The sequence below is a fragment of the Rhopalosiphum padi genome, chromosome 2 (assembly GCF_020882245.1).
Source record: "Rhopalosiphum padi isolate XX-2018 chromosome 2, ASM2088224v1, whole genome shotgun sequence".
NCBI classification, from domain to species: Eukaryota; Metazoa; Arthropoda; class Insecta; order Hemiptera; family Aphididae; genus Rhopalosiphum; species Rhopalosiphum padi.
This window is the reverse complement of record NC_083598.1, coordinates 55,148,082-55,168,013: the sequence shown is the minus strand read 5'-3', so window position 1 is coordinate 55,168,013 and position 19,932 is coordinate 55,148,082. Positions and strand designations below refer to the sequence as shown.

General features: G+C 31.1%; 2 long non-coding RNA genes across 2 annotated transcripts; both read left to right on the top strand.

Annotated features, from left to right (window-relative positions):
- The first annotated feature begins 4,784 nt into the window (after nucleotides 1–4,784).
- LOC132922810 (uncharacterized) lies at nucleotides 4,785–12,984 on the top strand. The gene is made up of 2 exons (XR_009661052.1): nucleotides 4,785–6,011; nucleotides 12,613–12,984. It is a non-coding gene; the product is annotated as an uncharacterized LOC132922810 (long non-coding RNA).
- A 1,857-nt stretch (nucleotides 12,985–14,841) lies between these two features.
- Nucleotides 14,842–19,534, top strand: LOC132922811 (uncharacterized). Its single transcript, XR_009661053.1, has 2 exons — nucleotides 14,842–15,449; nucleotides 19,148–19,534. It is a non-coding gene; the product is annotated as an uncharacterized LOC132922811 (long non-coding RNA).
- The last annotated feature ends 398 nt before the right edge of the window (nucleotides 19,535–19,932 follow it).

Here is a 19,932-nt window from a genome sequence, read left to right as displayed (position 1 = left end):
CAGCTTTCAAATACGTATAATATTTCTTTTTGTATTTCTTGCACGTAAAACGAAGTTTGACATCGTGTTTATTTATTGAGTAATTTGAATTCGAGTGTACGATTTCTTGTATTTCATTGAACGTGAACATTAAACTATTAAACAAAAAAAAAAAAAACTCCAACAGAAGACATTCCGTGATGTTCTATAAAAATAAGTTTAAAATAACCCTAACATCGGTATAGTATAAATTAATTGCGTCTTAAAGTTCACAATTGTTTAATTTATGAATGCTGCAGTCAATTTAAAAGTGTGAAGAAAAACATAATTCCACCTAACCATTCCTAACTTATTCTAACCATGGTTGTTCGTTAAAATTTTAAAATTACTCACGTAAAATTTACAAGATTTTGTACTTCGTAAAACTTCTTATATGCGCACCGCATCAACAGGTATCTATCTAAAAACTTAACCTTTATTTATACACCATGTGTTAATGCATTTCCGAAAATTGGTAGAAACAACATGTAAACCATACATTTTTTGATTCTATATTTTTTATAATATACGCATTATGCGTTTCCTACAATTATGATAAATATAGCATTTATGAAAAATCTATACGATTTATAGTATTTATAGATTCTCATACAACCATTTATATTTTCATATTTTTTTATTTTTTTGGTAAAATTCATATTAATTGTATATTATTGAAAATGAATGCATAAACTCATAGTAAATATATTTTATAAAATATTTAAAACATAGTCGAAATATTTATTATAATTATATTTTTATAACAATAACTCTATATACCTAACCTCACTCTAGGATTAAATTTATAGATATATCGTCATGAACACTCTAAAATAACTAAATTATAATTGGAAAAATAAGTGAATGGAATAAAATTTAAAAACTAACAGTTAAACATTTGTACTGTTTCAGAATACTAGGTACCAACTACCAATATACCATACTATCATGTAATATCGTAAGATGTATTTTGAAGTACAAAAGTATGCTATGAGATAATCGTCAAAACTTTATGTATTAAGTTTGAAAATTTTATTTTCGTTAAACTTCACGTGGATATGCAATCTTAACAATTTATTTAATATATATATTGTATACGCTATAGTGCAGTTAAGTCCATATAATATATTACACGATATTATTATGTTTGTTACTTTTTCTATAAAATATATTTTTTATAAGTTCATAAAAATTCATTTATTTTAATTTATAAGTATATGTATAGTATGTATAGGTAAAATATATAAAGTCATAAAAAAAAAAAAAATAGAAATGTATTTATGAAATAATTCATAGCAAAAAGTAATTGGTATTTGTTTTAAATATCTCTAGATAATATTTAATAATATATGTCTGCAGAGTGTAAATGCATATTGCATATTTGCATATATTATGTTACGTGTTGTTTAGCATATAAAACCAGGCCCTCATAACCATGTATAATATTATACACTATATTATATCTATGAAAATACTAAAATTACTCAAAATTTAAATGTATTTAGTTTAATCCATCGATATAATATAATATAACCCCAACCTTAAATAAAAATAATGTAAAATTCTTAGTTATTCGTATTCGTATCGAAGTATAGGCACTACTGTATAGAGTCGACGATAGAACGCAGTGACGGGAACAAAATAATAATAATAATAATAATAATAATTTAATAACAATAACGCGACGAAAATATTATGCGCAATCAATCGTCGCGTTTGCGAAACGCAACTGTGGCTGGCGGCAGCGGCGACCCTATATTAAGAAAAAGTCGGCCATTTTGAATTTTCTTTTTCTCGCCCCTTCACAACACAATTCATCGACGTCTTTTGTGAAATTCTCCTTTGATTTTTATTATTTTTTTCCCCTGCCCCTCGTACCTCGTCGTCGTTGTCGTAGTTGCTGTCGTCGTCGTCGTCGTCGTCGTCAACGAAAAAACTTTTAATTGGGGAGAAAAACGGGAAAATTGGAAAAATTATAATGACAAAGGGACTTGGGCAGAGAGACAGAGAGGAAAAGAAGGCGGAGGGGACTGGTCTCTGTCTTTACATAGAGTGACGGCCACCCTTTCCCTCACTTATTACTGGTCTTCGGTGTGGGCGCGGAAAGGCGACGTGCCAGTGTATAGACGACAAATTTTATTTCTTTTGAAAAATGGCAATAACGATTTATACGCTCTTACGAACAAAAAGCCAACTTTTAACGATACGATGGCGTGCATGTGAATGGCAAAAATGTTACCACCGCACGTGAAACTGTGCCCTAGAAGAAATAATAAACGTCGCCACGAAACAATGCGGAAAAATAAAAGGGTACGAAAAACATAGTAATAATTCTCCGCTACCACCACGCCGTGGCCGATTTAAATAACGCCAAAAGACGATCCCATTCTTCCGCTAATTATTTACTGCTTTACCGCCAACGTTTAATTAATGTTCACTCTTTTTGCGTCCATCCGCCGCCCCTGCGACGATTCTATAACCTGAACCAACGTTCGACTCACTAGGTCCCCCATCACCTCTCGACAAATTGTATTTTACCGTTGCATTATATATCGTGTGCGTGCAATAACTGTCCTTAATACTTGCGGAAATCAACCAACACGTGAAAATTATGAAAGGTATATTTTAATTTGAAATTTTACAATTATTAGTCTTGTATAATAATATCATAGTGGATAAAAATTGAGTTATTACGTGCATTTAAATTGTTAAGTTACGTAAGAAAATAATATTATCATTCCGTCGCAAAAACTTCGCTCCGAAATTGGAAATATATGACAAACCACGACATAGTAATTATTCTAAAGGTAAAATGATCTCAAATAATGCTCATTCGAATCTCGAACCCCAAAATGGACGTAACGGTGTGGTAACGGAGTGACCGATAACGCCAGACCTAACTATCATTTTTTATTCGGGTAAGATAGCTCAAGTATGTTAAAAATGTCTTAATTATTTCTGATAAAACCAAACAACAAAAATTGTCTAACCTATTAATATGTGTAAAAAAATATGTATTAATTTAGAGGGGTGAATGTCTCAGTTCAGTGTGGAAACATCCGGTTCCGCTAAAGATCGTTGAGGAAAAGGCACGGGGGAAAACGTCTAAGTACTCGCAATCACTTTGTAGCTTTCGATATCTGGATACAAACAGCATATCATGATAGAAGTCATTAACCGATAAAAAATTTGGATCCTGTAAAATAATTATTTTATATATGTAAATATATTTGTATATACTGTATGAATATCCCCCTACTGTTGTTATTTTACACTTGAATTTTTAAAAATATTTCTCACTTTACGATGCGAATGCAGTGATAATCCCTCCAATCAATTATAATACAAATACTGTTTGCTTTAGTGCATGATTAAAAACGTTAGTTTCAGTTAATTACATTTATCCAACAAACTTCACGATATAATTCTTTTGAAAAAATGTAGCAATAATATTATTTTCAACTGACGCTGTTCGTACCAAACTCCTATTTTTACTTTTAATTAATTTAAATGTAAAAATAAATTTAACAAGTATTTTGTATAGGAACTATTATTAAAACTTGTTACGCAGAACTTTTTGTTTCTTTATAATCTGCTCGCGTACAATAAGTGCTATGTATATTTATTTATATATTTTTTTTTATTATTAATATTATTATTATTATTTTAAACATATACTATCTTGAGCTTTAATAAATCACGTTAAATTAGATTATACGACAATTGGTTTTTAGAATTATTAATTTCGATTATTTCGATCAGTTAAGAGCATAATAATAATATAAAGATATGTAATGAAAAAAACTCGTTTGGTACTAACCATCATGCAACTTGGTTTTATGTGACAATAATTTAATTTCATGGCACACGGTATTATAATATAAATAATTTTATTGAGCCGTCCAAAAAAATGTACTCGGGAAATCCAGACGTGTTGAAGTACATAGTTTTATTATAATCATGAATAATAATCAGTCTCATCCAATTTCAGCGGAACGACATTTTTTTAAATAAAATCACCTGCTTGATTAGCTTATCGATAATATTTTTAACAAACTAATCAATATATTATCATGCAATAATACTACCTACAATACTTTTTATATTTTAAAACATTTTAGTTAAGTATACCTACAACAGTTGCGAAAAATATATCAATCGACAATAAGTTAATCTATTTTTACAAAATACATCATTCAATAACGAATGAGACAAAATAATATGTCAACCTCGATATTGGTTTTCGTGTTTTATTTTATTTTCACAATGCTCAGTAGCATTAACAATGTAATACATAATTTGTATACGAACAGACATAATTCATTTGAAAAATATATACATGATTACAAATGTAAGCTTTTATAAAATTAAGTTATCAAGTTTACATTGCTTTTAATACCTCTGCTAGAAAGTTTACCAAATCTAAAGGTCAATTTCGCGGCAAGCCGATAATTTAGTTCGGGCGCTTTGCGACATTTCGCGTATTTGTCAACAACACTGTGCACGCAGCATAACATTTTTATTCCGTCCCCGGTTTCATAAAATATTTATTTGTTACCGTTTACACACACACACACACATGTATAATGTATATAATATTGAACCTTGGCCTTTCCGCATAAAAGTCGACAAAAATATTTTAGTGAACACAAATCAAATTTAGAGGTAGTGAGTACCTACTGTTATTATTTTCACGGAACTTTTCCAAGACTATTGCGCTGCGGTGCGCATTGCCTACACTCAATAAACGAATTTCGACACGACAACGAAGTTAGATTGCGTTTTTATTAGGGTGTTGGATAGTGGCACGGTAATTGGGTGGCGTCTTCTAAGAAAACATTTTCGATTGAAACGAGTGCGTAATCCAATCACAGTCGTGATAACATATAATAATAAATGCACCCCCTCGTGCCCGTTGTAACGTCTATATAAGTATGCCTAAGAAAACCAAATTAAAATATCCGAACGAAATTATTCAGAATTTTAATACACAACGCGCCATTCAATTATACGAGTTTGTTTCACATCAATTTCTGAAATTTTATCGCACTAATTCAATTGCAAGTATGACTAAAAACTTGTCTTACACGAGGCTGGTCCCCGGCCGCTCAGCGCGTGCATAATCTCTGCTAATCATTGAAAACGTTAATAAATTTAAACCGAGATTTCTTACAGATCGCATAACGTCATGTCCCGTCGGAGAAAATGTCTTAAATATCATCATTCTATAATACGCGTACTATTACATGCGCCTATTAATACAGGCCCTATATAATATTGTAATATCATCAGCTCAGCAGCTAACACGCGGAATACACGGTGCGTAATAACAATACAGGTAGAAGTACTCGTCGCCACCTTTTTGCGTTGTACATCATTTACACCGAAGGATTATTGCGGTGTCCAGCCGACTTTTTAGACCAAACTCGTTGGTACCTCGTGCATTCTTTTAATTGGGGTTTCTTTTTCCCTAACCTTTGCGATGCGACGACTTTTGTTTCGGCCGAAGAGGGTGTATTGTATTATATTCGCGGCGTGTACAGAAAGACCGTTGCTATATTATACCGAATCCGTCTCGTATCTCAGTTTCACACGGACACGGCCCGCGGCACCGGAGATTTAGAAACACGCAATAACAGTCTCCTTACGATGTTATAATGTTTATAATAATACGCGTATAGACAATGCGGTGTCGGAGAATGCCCGTGTATGCACAAAAAGAACCCCCACGAGAACGACGTGGCCGTTGTTGGCAAACAGAGTCCGTAACTGACCTCTGGGCGTCCAGGTGCAACGCCACTTGCAGGGGGCCCTCATTGTTCGGGTCCTCGACGGTAGTGTACCTACCTACATTAATTATTGAACGTGAGCACGCCGCGCTAAAACAATGGACAACCGGATTTTAGGACCACGCCGGGCGATATTTACCCAACAAAGGGGTTATCTTGTCCGTCAGTCGTCGCCGGGACAGAGCCGTCGTCGCATCGGATCGGGTGAGTACCTATACTAGCTGTAAACGATACAAATATAAAAATATTAAAACATTTTATGTCTCTCACAAAAATTTTCTATTAAAAAAAAAAACCGTAAAATTTACAACAGTCACAGTAACTATACAAGTAGTATGTACAATACATCGTAATTATTTTTATTGCATAATATACGATATAGGTATGTAATAGTATATAAATCTTTTGAATCGAACGGGTTTGGATTTGCGTTATTCGCAAACAATATATAATATTATATATATTATAATCCATCGACCATCGCCACTTAATAATCAACGTGTCGACACGTACACGTCGTGTAGGTACCATGTTACCGTGTAGGTCGTAGACCACCACGAGAGGCGCGTTCAACTTTCTGCTCTGTTCGGTTATTTTTTTTCCAATCGGTCGCTGTTAATGCCTGGCTCCGCCAGCCATTAATCACTATGGCAACTGAATTCGGTTGGCAATAATTGTATTCATTTTTTCCACTTCCGTAGGTTCGTTTTTAATTATTTTAATTTGTAACGAGAACGAAAAATCATCTTGCCGCTATCCGCGAGCGCCGACCCTCGTCTGCACCCGCACCCCGTCCCACCAACGTCTTCGAGAGCTTCCACGTATATCCTCCCCGCACCGCCAATTTTCATGACGTCGCGCCTATCCCACTCATCACTCCCCGCCCAATGCCATCTCCGTTTTTGCCGATAAATTTGTCCGTCAAGTGGGTAAAATAATTGATCGCATTACGACTATCCGCACAATGTATATATGATATCATAATGTTATACATTATATTGCCTGCTAGCAGTAATGGCTACTATACCCGGTTGCCTTATATACTTGACGCGGTATTTTACCTATATAATATAATTATCATGATATACAGAACGATTATTTTATCGTTAACCTGCCGAACCGTCTCTCTTGGGGTAAACGAAGGATTTTACATATTTTCCACGGCAAACGTTGATAGCCATGACGGGAACAGAATAGTTGATATGATTTTTTTAAAAATGAAAAATAATAATCTCTTCGCATTACCTAAAATCATATTGCCTGTAATCACTCCATGTATAATTGTTATAGACGGGAATTTGTGTCTATAGATATTATAGCGAGTAGAGTAGGTCAATTAAAAATATAATAAACCCCTTCGCCGTGTCGGACGGGGTATCAATAATAAATACTCACCGCACGTTCTACGGGTGTTAAGTATTACGAGCGCCGTAGAACTCGCCGGAAACGAAATCACCGCGCAAAACTACATAATAATGTAACACTCCAATAACACGATGTTATCCGATGCACGCGGTATAATTTCGTTTAATGCGTTTCGTGCGCTTTTTTCGCAGTACCCGATTTCCTTGATAAACTGCAGTGTTTACCTAAAGTTTATTATTATTGCGTACGCTACGGTTGTTCGCATAACGATACTTTAATCATTGCAATTTATTGATATTATTCTAAAATCAACGGGATGATTTTTTTTTCATCTGTTTCGCTTATGGTTTTTCATTCTTTTTATTCTATCTGTGTTTGCGGACGATTTCTCCAACTGTCATCGATCGTGACGGGTAGTTCGTCCGCCACCGATAGCGTTGATTAATCAACGCAAAAAATATTATTTAAACTATAAAATAAATATTTAAATGCCGAATTAAAATATTTAAATCCCCGTTCAAATTCAAACAACAGCGCGAAATTCGTATGTTTATTTTTAATTAGTTTTATAATGATGTATTTTAATTAATTCTTTAATAATATGTATTAGTAATTCTCGAAATTATAAATTAGTTCGTTATCGAATTATATTTTATCGTTATAGAAAAATGAACGATTTTTTTTTGCCGACGCCAGGAAGTGAATATCAAAAGAGTTTAAATTACTTTTTCAAGCATTTACAAGAAAAAAAAGTTTTAATTAACATACCTTTCAATGGATGCTCGTGCTATATACGCCAAAATGTAAAATTATATACCTATTTTAAATAGTCAACTATAAAAGGTTAAAGAAAAAGCACTTTTTAACGTTTAATGGAATTATCAAAAATCAATATACACATTCAACGGTTTTTAATTTAATTAACTTAAAAGTATATTGAATATTTTACGGCTTAAAACATTGAAACCATATACAAACCTCAATACGAAAATTAAATGATGTTTCTATATCAAGTACCTATTTGTCTTATTAGTATGCTTAATAAATTAAATGTAATATTTTTTTCAAGACACCTATGTAAAACAAAATAGTTAAAAATACAATATTATACAAAATTGATTACACGCATTTACACACGCGCGATTTCTAAGACGAGTTTAACATCCTATCTCGTGACACAATGGGCTATTTTAAATAAATTAAGTATAATTATACCTATACCAACTGTGAAACTTATAAGGAAATTTTCAAGCCTTTATCATAACTAAGGGTAGATAATTTGAATATTTCATTTCATGACAGTCAATTTTTACTTGTATAATAAAATATCAGGTCAAGATAAATTAAATATATTATATTTTTGAAATCATATTTGCCCAATACAATAGAAACTTATTATTTTTCAATAAATATTTATATTACATGATTTCCAGGACTCCATGCATTTCTAACTTAAGTAAACACAATCATTGTAGTCTGCAAAATTGAAGACATTGAAGCACTAAAAATTAATTAATTGTTTATCTTACTATTGTTTATTTTTAAAATGTATAGTATAATATAGTATTCTGTTTAATAATATTATGTATAGTGGCCTTCAAGTCAAAGGTATAGCAGCGGAATTTCGTTATTACTCACCAAGTGGCGAGTACCTACATCGAGTACCCACATACCACTCAACCATCAGTAGTCCTTCACAGTTCACATCAACATTTACATACTTACATCACAGCATTACAGCAATTTATAATTTTATAATAATCGAACTAATAAATAACTAATACAAGATATAGGCACAATTTTCTGAATTATAGTTATCCACTCGTCCGTTATGACCTATGAGTTATATTATTCCAGCGCATATTATATTAACATAAATATAACAATAAAAGCGTATTACCGTAATCTGTAATATGTATTTAGTAATTTAGGTATAATCAATCGTCGTTATACATTATTTACTCAACATATTTTTTCATAAAAATTAATAGTTAACTGTTTAAATAATTCATATCGAAATCATATTAATAAGTTATTTACGTAACTTAACCATATAAATTTAAAATTATTTTAGGTATCTATCTATAACTTTACAATGCTCATACATTAAATGCTTATATTTTATTAAGATATACCTAATTCATCATAACTCATCATAGCATTTAGTAACGATCGATCAATGTCAATACACATTATATTTAAGTTACCACCTTAAGGCTCATAGCAGCAAATTAATAATGTTATCAGTCATCCAGTCAACCCAGTTTTTATGTGGTACGTAACCCCTTTTAAAAAAAATAATTTATTATTAAATGCTCATAGATTTGCAATTTACTGGTAAATTAAGCAAAATCGATAAATATAATTGACTCAACATAGATTATTCTTTATTTATATTATTGAAAATAAATATTATATAATATTTAAAATATGAACAAGTGTTATTATATTAAAAACAAATCAATCAATTATCAGCCGTAGACCACCTGTGTGTCCTACTGTCCTAATCCGTGTAATATACTTAAAACGTGAACCTTATTATTTATAAATCGGTTAAAAACGTATTAAATTCAAACCAACGATGTTAAACTTATAGTTTATACATTCCATTTTTAATCACGGCAATAGTCAGTAATTCGTATTAATATTGTATATTTAAAAACGATGATATTACATCTGATTAATGAATCGTTAAAGGGTAATCGAACATATTATATTTAGAACGGATAATGTTTTTTTATCTCCGACGTCTGTTGACAGATTTGATGTAAAATTATTGTCAAGAGATGACAACAATTTTGATTACCTATACATATTAATATATTAGTACGGTTCGATCAGAAAAATAAAAATCTATACCTAAGCGACGCATAATTTATCAAAACTCGTAGCGTGCGGCGTGACGTCGGCGTCCAAGAGATCGCTACGAAACCGACCAGGACGACGACAATTTACGAGGAAAAGATGTAATTATTGTTTCGGAATTAGTTTCGTTTAGTTTATACATACAGTACGACGGCGGGGGTAATGATGAAAAAAACCGTCGCCATTATTCTTACTTAACGGAGATTTCGAAACGAGGGCAGACAAAAAAAAAAACCAAAGGACAGGGATGAATAAAAAGGGTCCGATATATACGTATAACTGTACATATAAATATATATATATATATATATATTATACGTAGGGAGGTTAGATAGGGTGTGAGTAGTGGATCGACGTGGAAAAAGAGTAGGAAAAAAATACACCCGGAGACGTTGGCCGGCGGTGGCAGCGGCGTCTGTCGGGGGTGGAGGCGAACCGGCCGAAGAGAAGATTAAATTTTTACCGACCCACCTTCTTTTCGTTTACTGTCGGGCGGAGGCTGGGGATTTGAATGGTGAGGAGGGTTCCATTAAAACAGAAACCACCCCCACCCGCAAGTCTGCCGCCCAGCATCCCCTACGCCCGCCACGGCTATTGGTCTTGACGAGCAGCGGTGGCGGCTATACACAACACGACGACGATTCTGCCGCCGCCGTTTTTCATATCGCAACGCCGTTTTTCTTTTTAACCCTCTCTACCCTGCCGCTGTATTTCCTTAAAATCTTTCAATTTTATCGATTCGGCGGAAGGAAGTGTTGTCTTTTTCCCTTTTGACGTTGTCGTCGTCGAAGTTTCCAAGGAATTGAATTTTTCTACCTCCCGAGTTTTTTTTTATTATTATTATTATATATTAAATACTACTGTCGGCCCGGGATTCTTTTTCTCCGTCAGTTTTAACCGATTCCGACGTGCGTATAATATTTTCATCGCCCACGTCATTTTTATTCACTATAATATAAATATTGCTCACGTCCCGTACGCATATCTCGAAGAACATTTCTTCGAGTGCGTTATAAAATAATACGAAAAACTTTTCATTCGGTCTCAATTCTCGAGTAACGGTTTTTATATTTTATCGAAATTGACGTCCGATATATACAGCAGACAAATAAACAATACACATAATGACTGTCAATTTCGTACACGTCACTTGCTATACATTTTAATGCTTATATAAAATGGCAACTCGCTCGGCGAGGGTGCGACCAGACCCATTCTCGCCAATTCGCAACCGCCACGTTAAATTAACTTACACGCGAGTAATCATATTAAGTTAAGTTGTTCGCATTACAAGAGTTACAGGTACTACATATATATCGAGTGTATTAACTTCACTTCTTCTCGTAGATTTCTGTGTCCGTAAAAAGCCATAATTATTCATTTTTATTTTTTTTTTTTTTTATAATAATTATAACAATTTAAGCGATACAGGTCAAACAATCTTTATAATAATTTAATAATTATCACATTACAATGCAAAAACTTGACATAACATAGGTACTATTCGATTAAAATTAAAATAGTATAGTATTTTTGTGTACTAGAATGTATAATATTAAAAACTAGATTCTATTTTCATATTATTTTTAGGCATTTACATGTATACTTTATGCATTGTACAAATAAATATCTCAAAAACGTTGTTTAGCCAATACAGTATTTATTTATTACAGTTTATTGGGAAAACATTTTATTTAACAATCAATAAATATGCGATATTATTCTCCAAAGTAAAAACTGCAATGGAACAATAGATATAGTATTCAAATTATATAATAGGTACGGGCGTACGGCTGTATCAATCCACTTTTTATAATAACAATAACAATAAATATAATCTTCTTGCGGAAATGTTTATAATTGAATATACACGAGACTTACGAGACCGTATAAATAAATAGATAAAAAAATTGAAATAAATAATCATAATAAAATCTATATTGTAAAAAGTATTGCTAACTTTTATAATTAAGTTTGGAATAAATCAACATGTTATCCCAGGATACACGTTTTATCTAAAACCAAACCCAGCTGATTTAACCATCAACATTATTTGAACATTTTTAAAGCTCTATATTTGGGAACGTGGTAGTTCGTATAATTAAAAGCTTATAACCTTGTTATAGCTCGTGTTAGACGTTGTTAACATACTCAAATGACTCGATCCTTTACAAAAATGAAAGGTTTTAGTAACTATTTAAAAATGAAAATATTATGTAATAATATTATATGTAATCCTATAATATTGTAGTTGTACTATGTATAAAGACATGATTATTTTAGTAAAATCACTTTAACTGTACAATTACGAGGCATATTTATTATATACAAATCTTAATATCGATAGCATTAACAAAATATTATAATTTATAATAAAACCTATAGCGTGTACGATAGATTTTCAATAAAAAATGTTTAATTTATTTGATTATTGATAATTTTTAATTTATTGTATGGTGATCGATGTTATTACTAAGGTATCCAGACCCTAAGTTTGTGCCCTAAAAACCTATAAAATTCCCTTAAAAAGTGCATTTATAACCTAAATAATAAAAAAAATATCTTTTTTTTTCAGTTTTGAATCGACTACGTCGCAGAAAAATTATAATCCAGATAAGGCCTGGAGGTCCAAAAAAGATCGGTGCCTTTCGTTAAGATGTACATGAACACGATGTTATGAAATTGGAGAGTATCCGATATTATAATAAAATGACCTAGCAAATTGTTTGATCTAAATACTTGAAAAAATTCATAAAATTGATTTTTAAATTAATAATTTTTAATCTATATTAGTACATCCGTGTTATTATTTAAGTTAAACTGCATTAAAACTAGTTTTAATCTAACATCTAAAAACAATTTAAAATTTGTTTTCAGTATTTTTTTGTAATAAGTATAAATTAAATTAAAAGTTTGATACTTTTAAGGTGATATTTATACCTATATATTTTGATGACTTGTATTTTTTCATTTCAATTTCATTCAATTTACAATAAACATAAACAACTTCAATAAATGATTATAAAAAAACTCACAAAAATGATCTAAAAACGAAAAAAAAATGCAAAATAACAATTGATTATATAGATGCGTACGTTATTTTATTATGTAAAACACATTTTATGCTAGGAAAGCATTGTCTATATTCTATAATATTCCAAAAAAAATTAGAAAGTCAAAATCCGGGCCCTAGTCGTCACAATCCCTAATATTTGGTATCCATCATAACATCTAAACCGAATATGTATATTATATTGTATAATATATTAATATGAGTAGGTATAGCAGAAATTAGACGCAAGAATAGGTCTAATGACACTGTACATATAGTATACACAATATACCATTATATATTAAGTAACAAAAATGTTCAATGATCTTATAGTTAATGTTTATAATTATGTTAAAGTGCGTAAAAGCTATTTAAATTTTAAATATAACTTTAATATTCATATTTTAAAATAGCTCATTTTCATATTGACAACAATTATTATGAAACTTATATAATAATTATTATTTTTTAATTTATACGTACGTAATACATATAGTACCTATAATATATACCAATATTTAGGAATAACTTACTATATAAATACATATAATGATATAAGTATTATACTATATGTGCTCTAAACTTAAAACCTAACCTACATTTTATTCGCTTTACAAGCCTTTGAGACTACTTCAACTAGACTTATCTAGCCTTTTTGGTCTATGAGTCTTCCAATCTTTTAGATACATAATATTGCCTACTAGATTAATAGATTAATAGCATACAATTCGATTCATGCTTTCCTATATCATTGCAAACTAATTTATTTTAATATTTTAATCTATTATAATATTTAAAAAATGAACCTTCACAAAATGTATTATACTATTATTTTTATTATTATTATTTACAAAAAATTTTATACACACGAAAAACATCCTCTTTTGTACTCAATATTCAAAATTATATCTTTAATTTACAGATAAACACATAATCATATTAAAAACTCACTTAAAATGTAAAACTACAATAGGAACACGATTAAAATGCAAATATCTATAATAGCCCAAAAGGTTCAATTATTATAATTATTTGTACAAATTTTATCTAACCAAAATGAATAATTTAACCAAAAAAAAATGATAATTGCCCATTTTCTCAACTAAGAGTGGTCACTATAATTGGAAGAGGATGAAAATGAAACTGCTATAGAGATCTGTATAACAAGCGTAATTTAAAAACCGTGATATTACAAAATTTCGTGTTTGGATTAAACCATTTTCAAAAATATAATTAAATTAATGATATTTGTACAAATGTACAATAACATGCATACTAATAATGTATATAATATTTATATAGGTATATACATTACACGTGTATTTTTCCCAAATTCCTTTTAAACACAATTAGTCTTAAAATCAAATTTACACAATTAACTTTTGTATTCAATATACATTGTCATAAAGTCTTGAATAGCTTAAAAATACCTATACACATTATTACATGAACGATCAACGAATGTTTCAAGTCACTAAGTGCTAAAAAACAATATAACAACAACTATATCCAAACTCAAGAAAGATGCGATAGGTCTGTCACCTTATTTTATAATTGTTGTACGTGAAAGTAACAGAGAAACTAGAAAGAAAGTTTAACTGGTGAACTATATAAATCTCGCATTAAAATACCTATACATAGGCGTTAGTGGTAGGCCTAATTAATTATTTATCATATTATATTATTAATTACTTCTAGTAGTCAATGGAATGGGTCATTAATTTTTGAAAACTCTTCGCATAATTTGTTTTCCTATTATATATATATATAACCTATTTTATCATTCTACTTAGAAAAGTCTTAACTTAACCGAGTTATGCACTGTTGCTTTACACTACTTAGATTGTATTAAAACCGAAGACCGCGTATTTTATAATATGGGTAATAAATGTGTGAAACTTCGATAAGTGCAAAAGTATATATATAGTAACAGCCCGCATATGTCTAAACACCGTTTTCTTCATGAAAAAAATATATATAGGTAAGTATCATCTCCAGTATATTATATGATATATATGTTACATGTATATTATATGAGAAAAAAAATGTGAAAAGATATAAATTACAAAAAGTAAAAATCACCGTCAACACGACAACACGCAGTGCAGCAGCAGTGCAATATTATAAGATCGTTGAAATCTCAGTGCGGCTGCAATTGGACTTCCCCGCAACGGCGTTAAAGGCTCGCGGTCGAAATAGAAGAGGAAAAGGGGGATAAGGAGTAAATGAAGAGCTATTGGGGAAGAAGTTTTCTCGCGGTGGAGAGGACATTTTGTAAATACCTCGAGCGGAGCCGAAATAAAAAAAAAGGGGAGCCGTTTAAGAGCGCGCGCGCCGAGATTATAAGCGGCAACACAGAGGTAACGGAATATAAAACGGTGAGGCGGCAATATATTATTATTATATTATTATTTTGCGGGCCTGCCGACCGCTGTTACTGCTCGAGAAGGGGTTGTGGTAGTGTTGGGGCTCGGTGGCGCGGTGGCTATTATTGTATACATATACCTATACGAAAAGTATTATTTCCGCGACAACATAATATACTTATAAGAAATAATAAAACCGCGCGAATCTAGTGCGAGACCGTGTTTTGTGCACGCATTAAACCAACCGTAAACATTATTATCATTATTATTATTTAAAGCCTGTCCTATTGTTACGTCGGTGGAGTCGGCGAATCGTCTATATTACGCAGTAAGCACGTGCCTATTGTACGACGACGACGACGACGACGATGACAACAAATAAATCGGACTTAGATTTTTTTTACGTTTCCCCTAACGCGTTTTTCGTAAATTAGTGGTTTGCCGACGCGAATCGTATAGGTATTATACATAGAACACCGCTACGAGGGCTACGTGTGGAGGGACACCCCACTTGGCTTTTCTTTTCATTTTTTTTTTATTTTAAGTAAATAGAATTCAAGTGTTTTTTATATTTTATATATTATAAAATATAATACATTTTTAGTTATTTTAATACCCCTCCCCACTCCCCTCACCACCAAAAAGTCAAACACAGCGTATTTTTTCGATTTTAATTTTCGATATATCTCCTATAGCGGCCCAATATGATTAAATAATAAAAATTTAAATAAAATATATAAGACTCTAACACGAGACTTCATACGACAAACACTGATACACACCTATAAATAGTCAAAATAAAATTAAAATAATACCCGAAAGTAATGATCACGCACCTACGTCACTTATATAAAGCGTTCAAGTGACGCGATCATGATTTCTGGATCAATATTTATATTCGTGGTGTACATTGCGATCAATTCCAGCACCTAAATACCTAAATATATTAGGCTCGAAGGCAAAAGCAACGGAAATATGTATAGGTTATACATAGAAATTTTCGATTTTCGATGGTTTTTATTCCTGCAAACTTTTTCTATAAAAGTTTTCAATAAGTTTTCTCCTCGCCGAAAACCGTCGTAATCGATTTATAATATTAATTAATAATTAACCGTTAGTTTTTTGGAAACAATATTTTCTCTCGCAGATAATTGAATTTTTTATTGGACCGATTCCAACATATAACTTGAGGTGGCACCGATGATGGGGGGAGGGGACAGTCGGAAAGCTGTGTGGGGCCAGTAAGTATGAAGCTATTAGAAAAAACTTTTTAAGGGTGCACAACAATGTATTTCGGCTGATTTTCGTCATGATATTTATTATGTATACATAATATGTACAAAGAGAAACGATAACCTCGTTTCACGATGTTTTTGAAAAACGTTATTTGCTTTCTTTCTTCTCGCCGCCGTCCATTTATTCTTTGTTACTTATAGCTGCCATTCGGATTCCAGACGTAGTTGCCACGCGTAAATTATGTATGCTTTATCGCCGCGTACACTAATTATCATCTAAAAAACAGTTTTTTATTCATGAACGCGCATTTAGATTTGTTCGCGTTTTTATTGAATATCTCCAAGAAACACCGACGCCGCTACCACCGCACCGCTCTCTTGCTCTTGACGCGATTCGATCCGAAAAAACAAATGAATAAATAAATAAATAACCAGTATACGTTTTACTTATTAAACGGTTGTTGCTGTGTTACCGTAGTAACCAGAACGACTTTAGATCTTACAGATTGTCCATTATTATACAATCTAAATGTCTACAAAAAAAAAATACAGTGTAAAGGCTACGGATAACAGTTTTTAATTAATTTCGTTCAATAACATTACAAGAATAACACGTTGTCAATTCAATGTATCAAATGTGTGTGTGTGTATGAAATGTATTTATGTTAAATATTTTTAATAGTTTGTCGACCTATTACTAGTTCGTACGTATATTATTCAAAACTGGAAAACAATAATATTCAAATCCTAATATTTAATTTGACTTTTTGTGTACATGTTCTGTAGCCGCAATTTTACCATGTAGATGTTTCAATAACTTTCAAACCTAACTATTCAAATTCAAACTCTATTCGAATTTGTGACCCTCGCGATCATTTTAAATTTTAATATATTTTACAGGACCGTACGACTTTTCGTAGTTTACCTATTTATACGTTGCGTTTTATACTACGTTTAGCTACATATTCCGTTTCAAGCTTACCGTATTTATTGAAATGGATAATGTGAACCACAACGTACATTATTTAACTTTTAAACTGTCGATAGATTCAACAAAAATAGATCGTTGGAGATACACCCAGTTAAATAACAAATAACAATGCGTGGCAGTCTAAATAAAAATATATCACACATTCACACATCAATCAAAACTTAATCTGAATTATATAATTTAATATAAATTTAATATAAAATCTATAAATATACTAATGACCTAGAACACCAGTCAAAGGTGTGTGTATCGAAAACCAATAAAATATATATATAAATAATTTTAATAAAATGTATTAGAATTTATATTTTAATATTATATGTATTGCAATCTTATTTATAAGTTCGTGATATTGTCTTGACTATGGTATAATAAGTTTAAAAATTAATTCACGCCGTTTTAAAATAAATATTTTGTCTTACTTAAGACCTCAAGAGGTCCCCTAACCCGCAGTGGCGTACCTAGGCCGTTCTTACGGGGAGGAATATATTTTCACACCCACTCATAAAATAAAAAATTACTTAAAAAAAATAACGTCAATAATTTTATTAATAGACAGGAATTAGGCTGGCTATTTTATACTTGTATAATATAATACTAAATACTTGACATAACTGAATAAAATCATCGTAGCTCATAATTATAGCCTGATGCTAATGCCCTAAAAAACTTATAACAATTCCCTGATAAATTGTATGATCTAAGTGCTTGAAAAGTTGAAAACGCTCATAAAACTAATAAATTAAAAAAATGTTTATTGATTTTTAAATTAATAGTTATAATTTATATTAGTACATCCGCATTTTGATTTAAGATAAAATGCATTGAAACTAGTTTTAATCTAAAAAAAACAATTTGAAATTTGTTTTCAGTATTTTTTGTAATTAATAACTTTTGTAGCTTTGTAGGTAAAACTAAATTAGGTTAGGTTAATGCTTTTTAGGTGATATTTATACCTTTACCATCTTAATGACTTGCATTTTTTCATTCAAATTTCACTAAATTGGTAAAAAAAAAAAATAGTAAAAAATGCAATACAACTTCAATAAATGATCTAAAAACTCCAAAAAAAACCTTAAAAACAAAAAAAAAATGATAATAATGATAGTTATATAGATTTGTATGTTATTGAACACATTTTCAGCTAGAAAAGCATCGTCTATGATGTTCCAAAATAAAACACAAAAGTCATAAACATCCGGGCCTTACTCATAATACTCGACTGTTTTAACCAAAACTAACAAACCATTAAATTAAATTTATCATTTAGGAAATTAAAGGCTTAATAAGCTAATAAATGTACATTTTAATGTAATATTGTTATTATTATTAAGTACATTGCTTATCCTAATTAATATATAATTATGTCTTAAATAATATTATTATATTATTAAAATCTTCTGACATTTACTATAGGCGCCAACGAAATCTATCGATAATTTAAATTGAATTTGTTTTGGTTCCAGGTTGATAGTGGACACTGCAGGACAAGACAGTATTTCGAGAGGCTCTAGACTAGTCTAGACATCGCCAGTTCACGAAACAGAGGTTAAAATTGGAAACAAACATTCAAAATGGTTTCGACTGGAATTTTATTACTCTCAATGAAGATGCATTCATTTTTGAAAGTCGCTAAAAACACAATACAATATTGTCCGGAAAAATAACATAACTGAATCAAAACAATTTATTCCGATATGTTTAGTTCGGTTAAAATGGGAAAATGTTTTAATTAAAACACAGCTCAACGAGTAAAAGTTTGTTTCTCGTGGAAATTTGCTATATATAATAAGTATATATAAAATAAGTACTATGTATTTTTGTTTGGAAATATATTTTACTTTTTCGTTCAATTCTCGTTCGCCGGTTCTCTCTCGTTTTTGTTATTATTATTATTATTATTATTATTATTATTATGCTCGTTGTGTTTTGGAAATTGGACCTACGAGAGAAGTTTTTCTCATAATTCTTTTACTCCGTCTTTTATACCCTCTCCTCCGCTGTCTCCCTTCCCCCCTTTTTTTTGCTTTATTATTATATAAAAAAAAAAAAATTAAAAGATTCGGAAAACCGTAGGTCGACTACGGCGGCGGCGGTGTCGGCGTACCAGTGGTGGTTGGACGCACGCGGGGTAACAAACGAACGAACGAAATAAAGAAGACTGCTGCTGCGTGATTAAAAACTGGCGGGAGTAGCCCTAAGCGAGGGGTCGATTTTCTTTTTAAGAGTTTTAATTGCTTCGGCCATCATT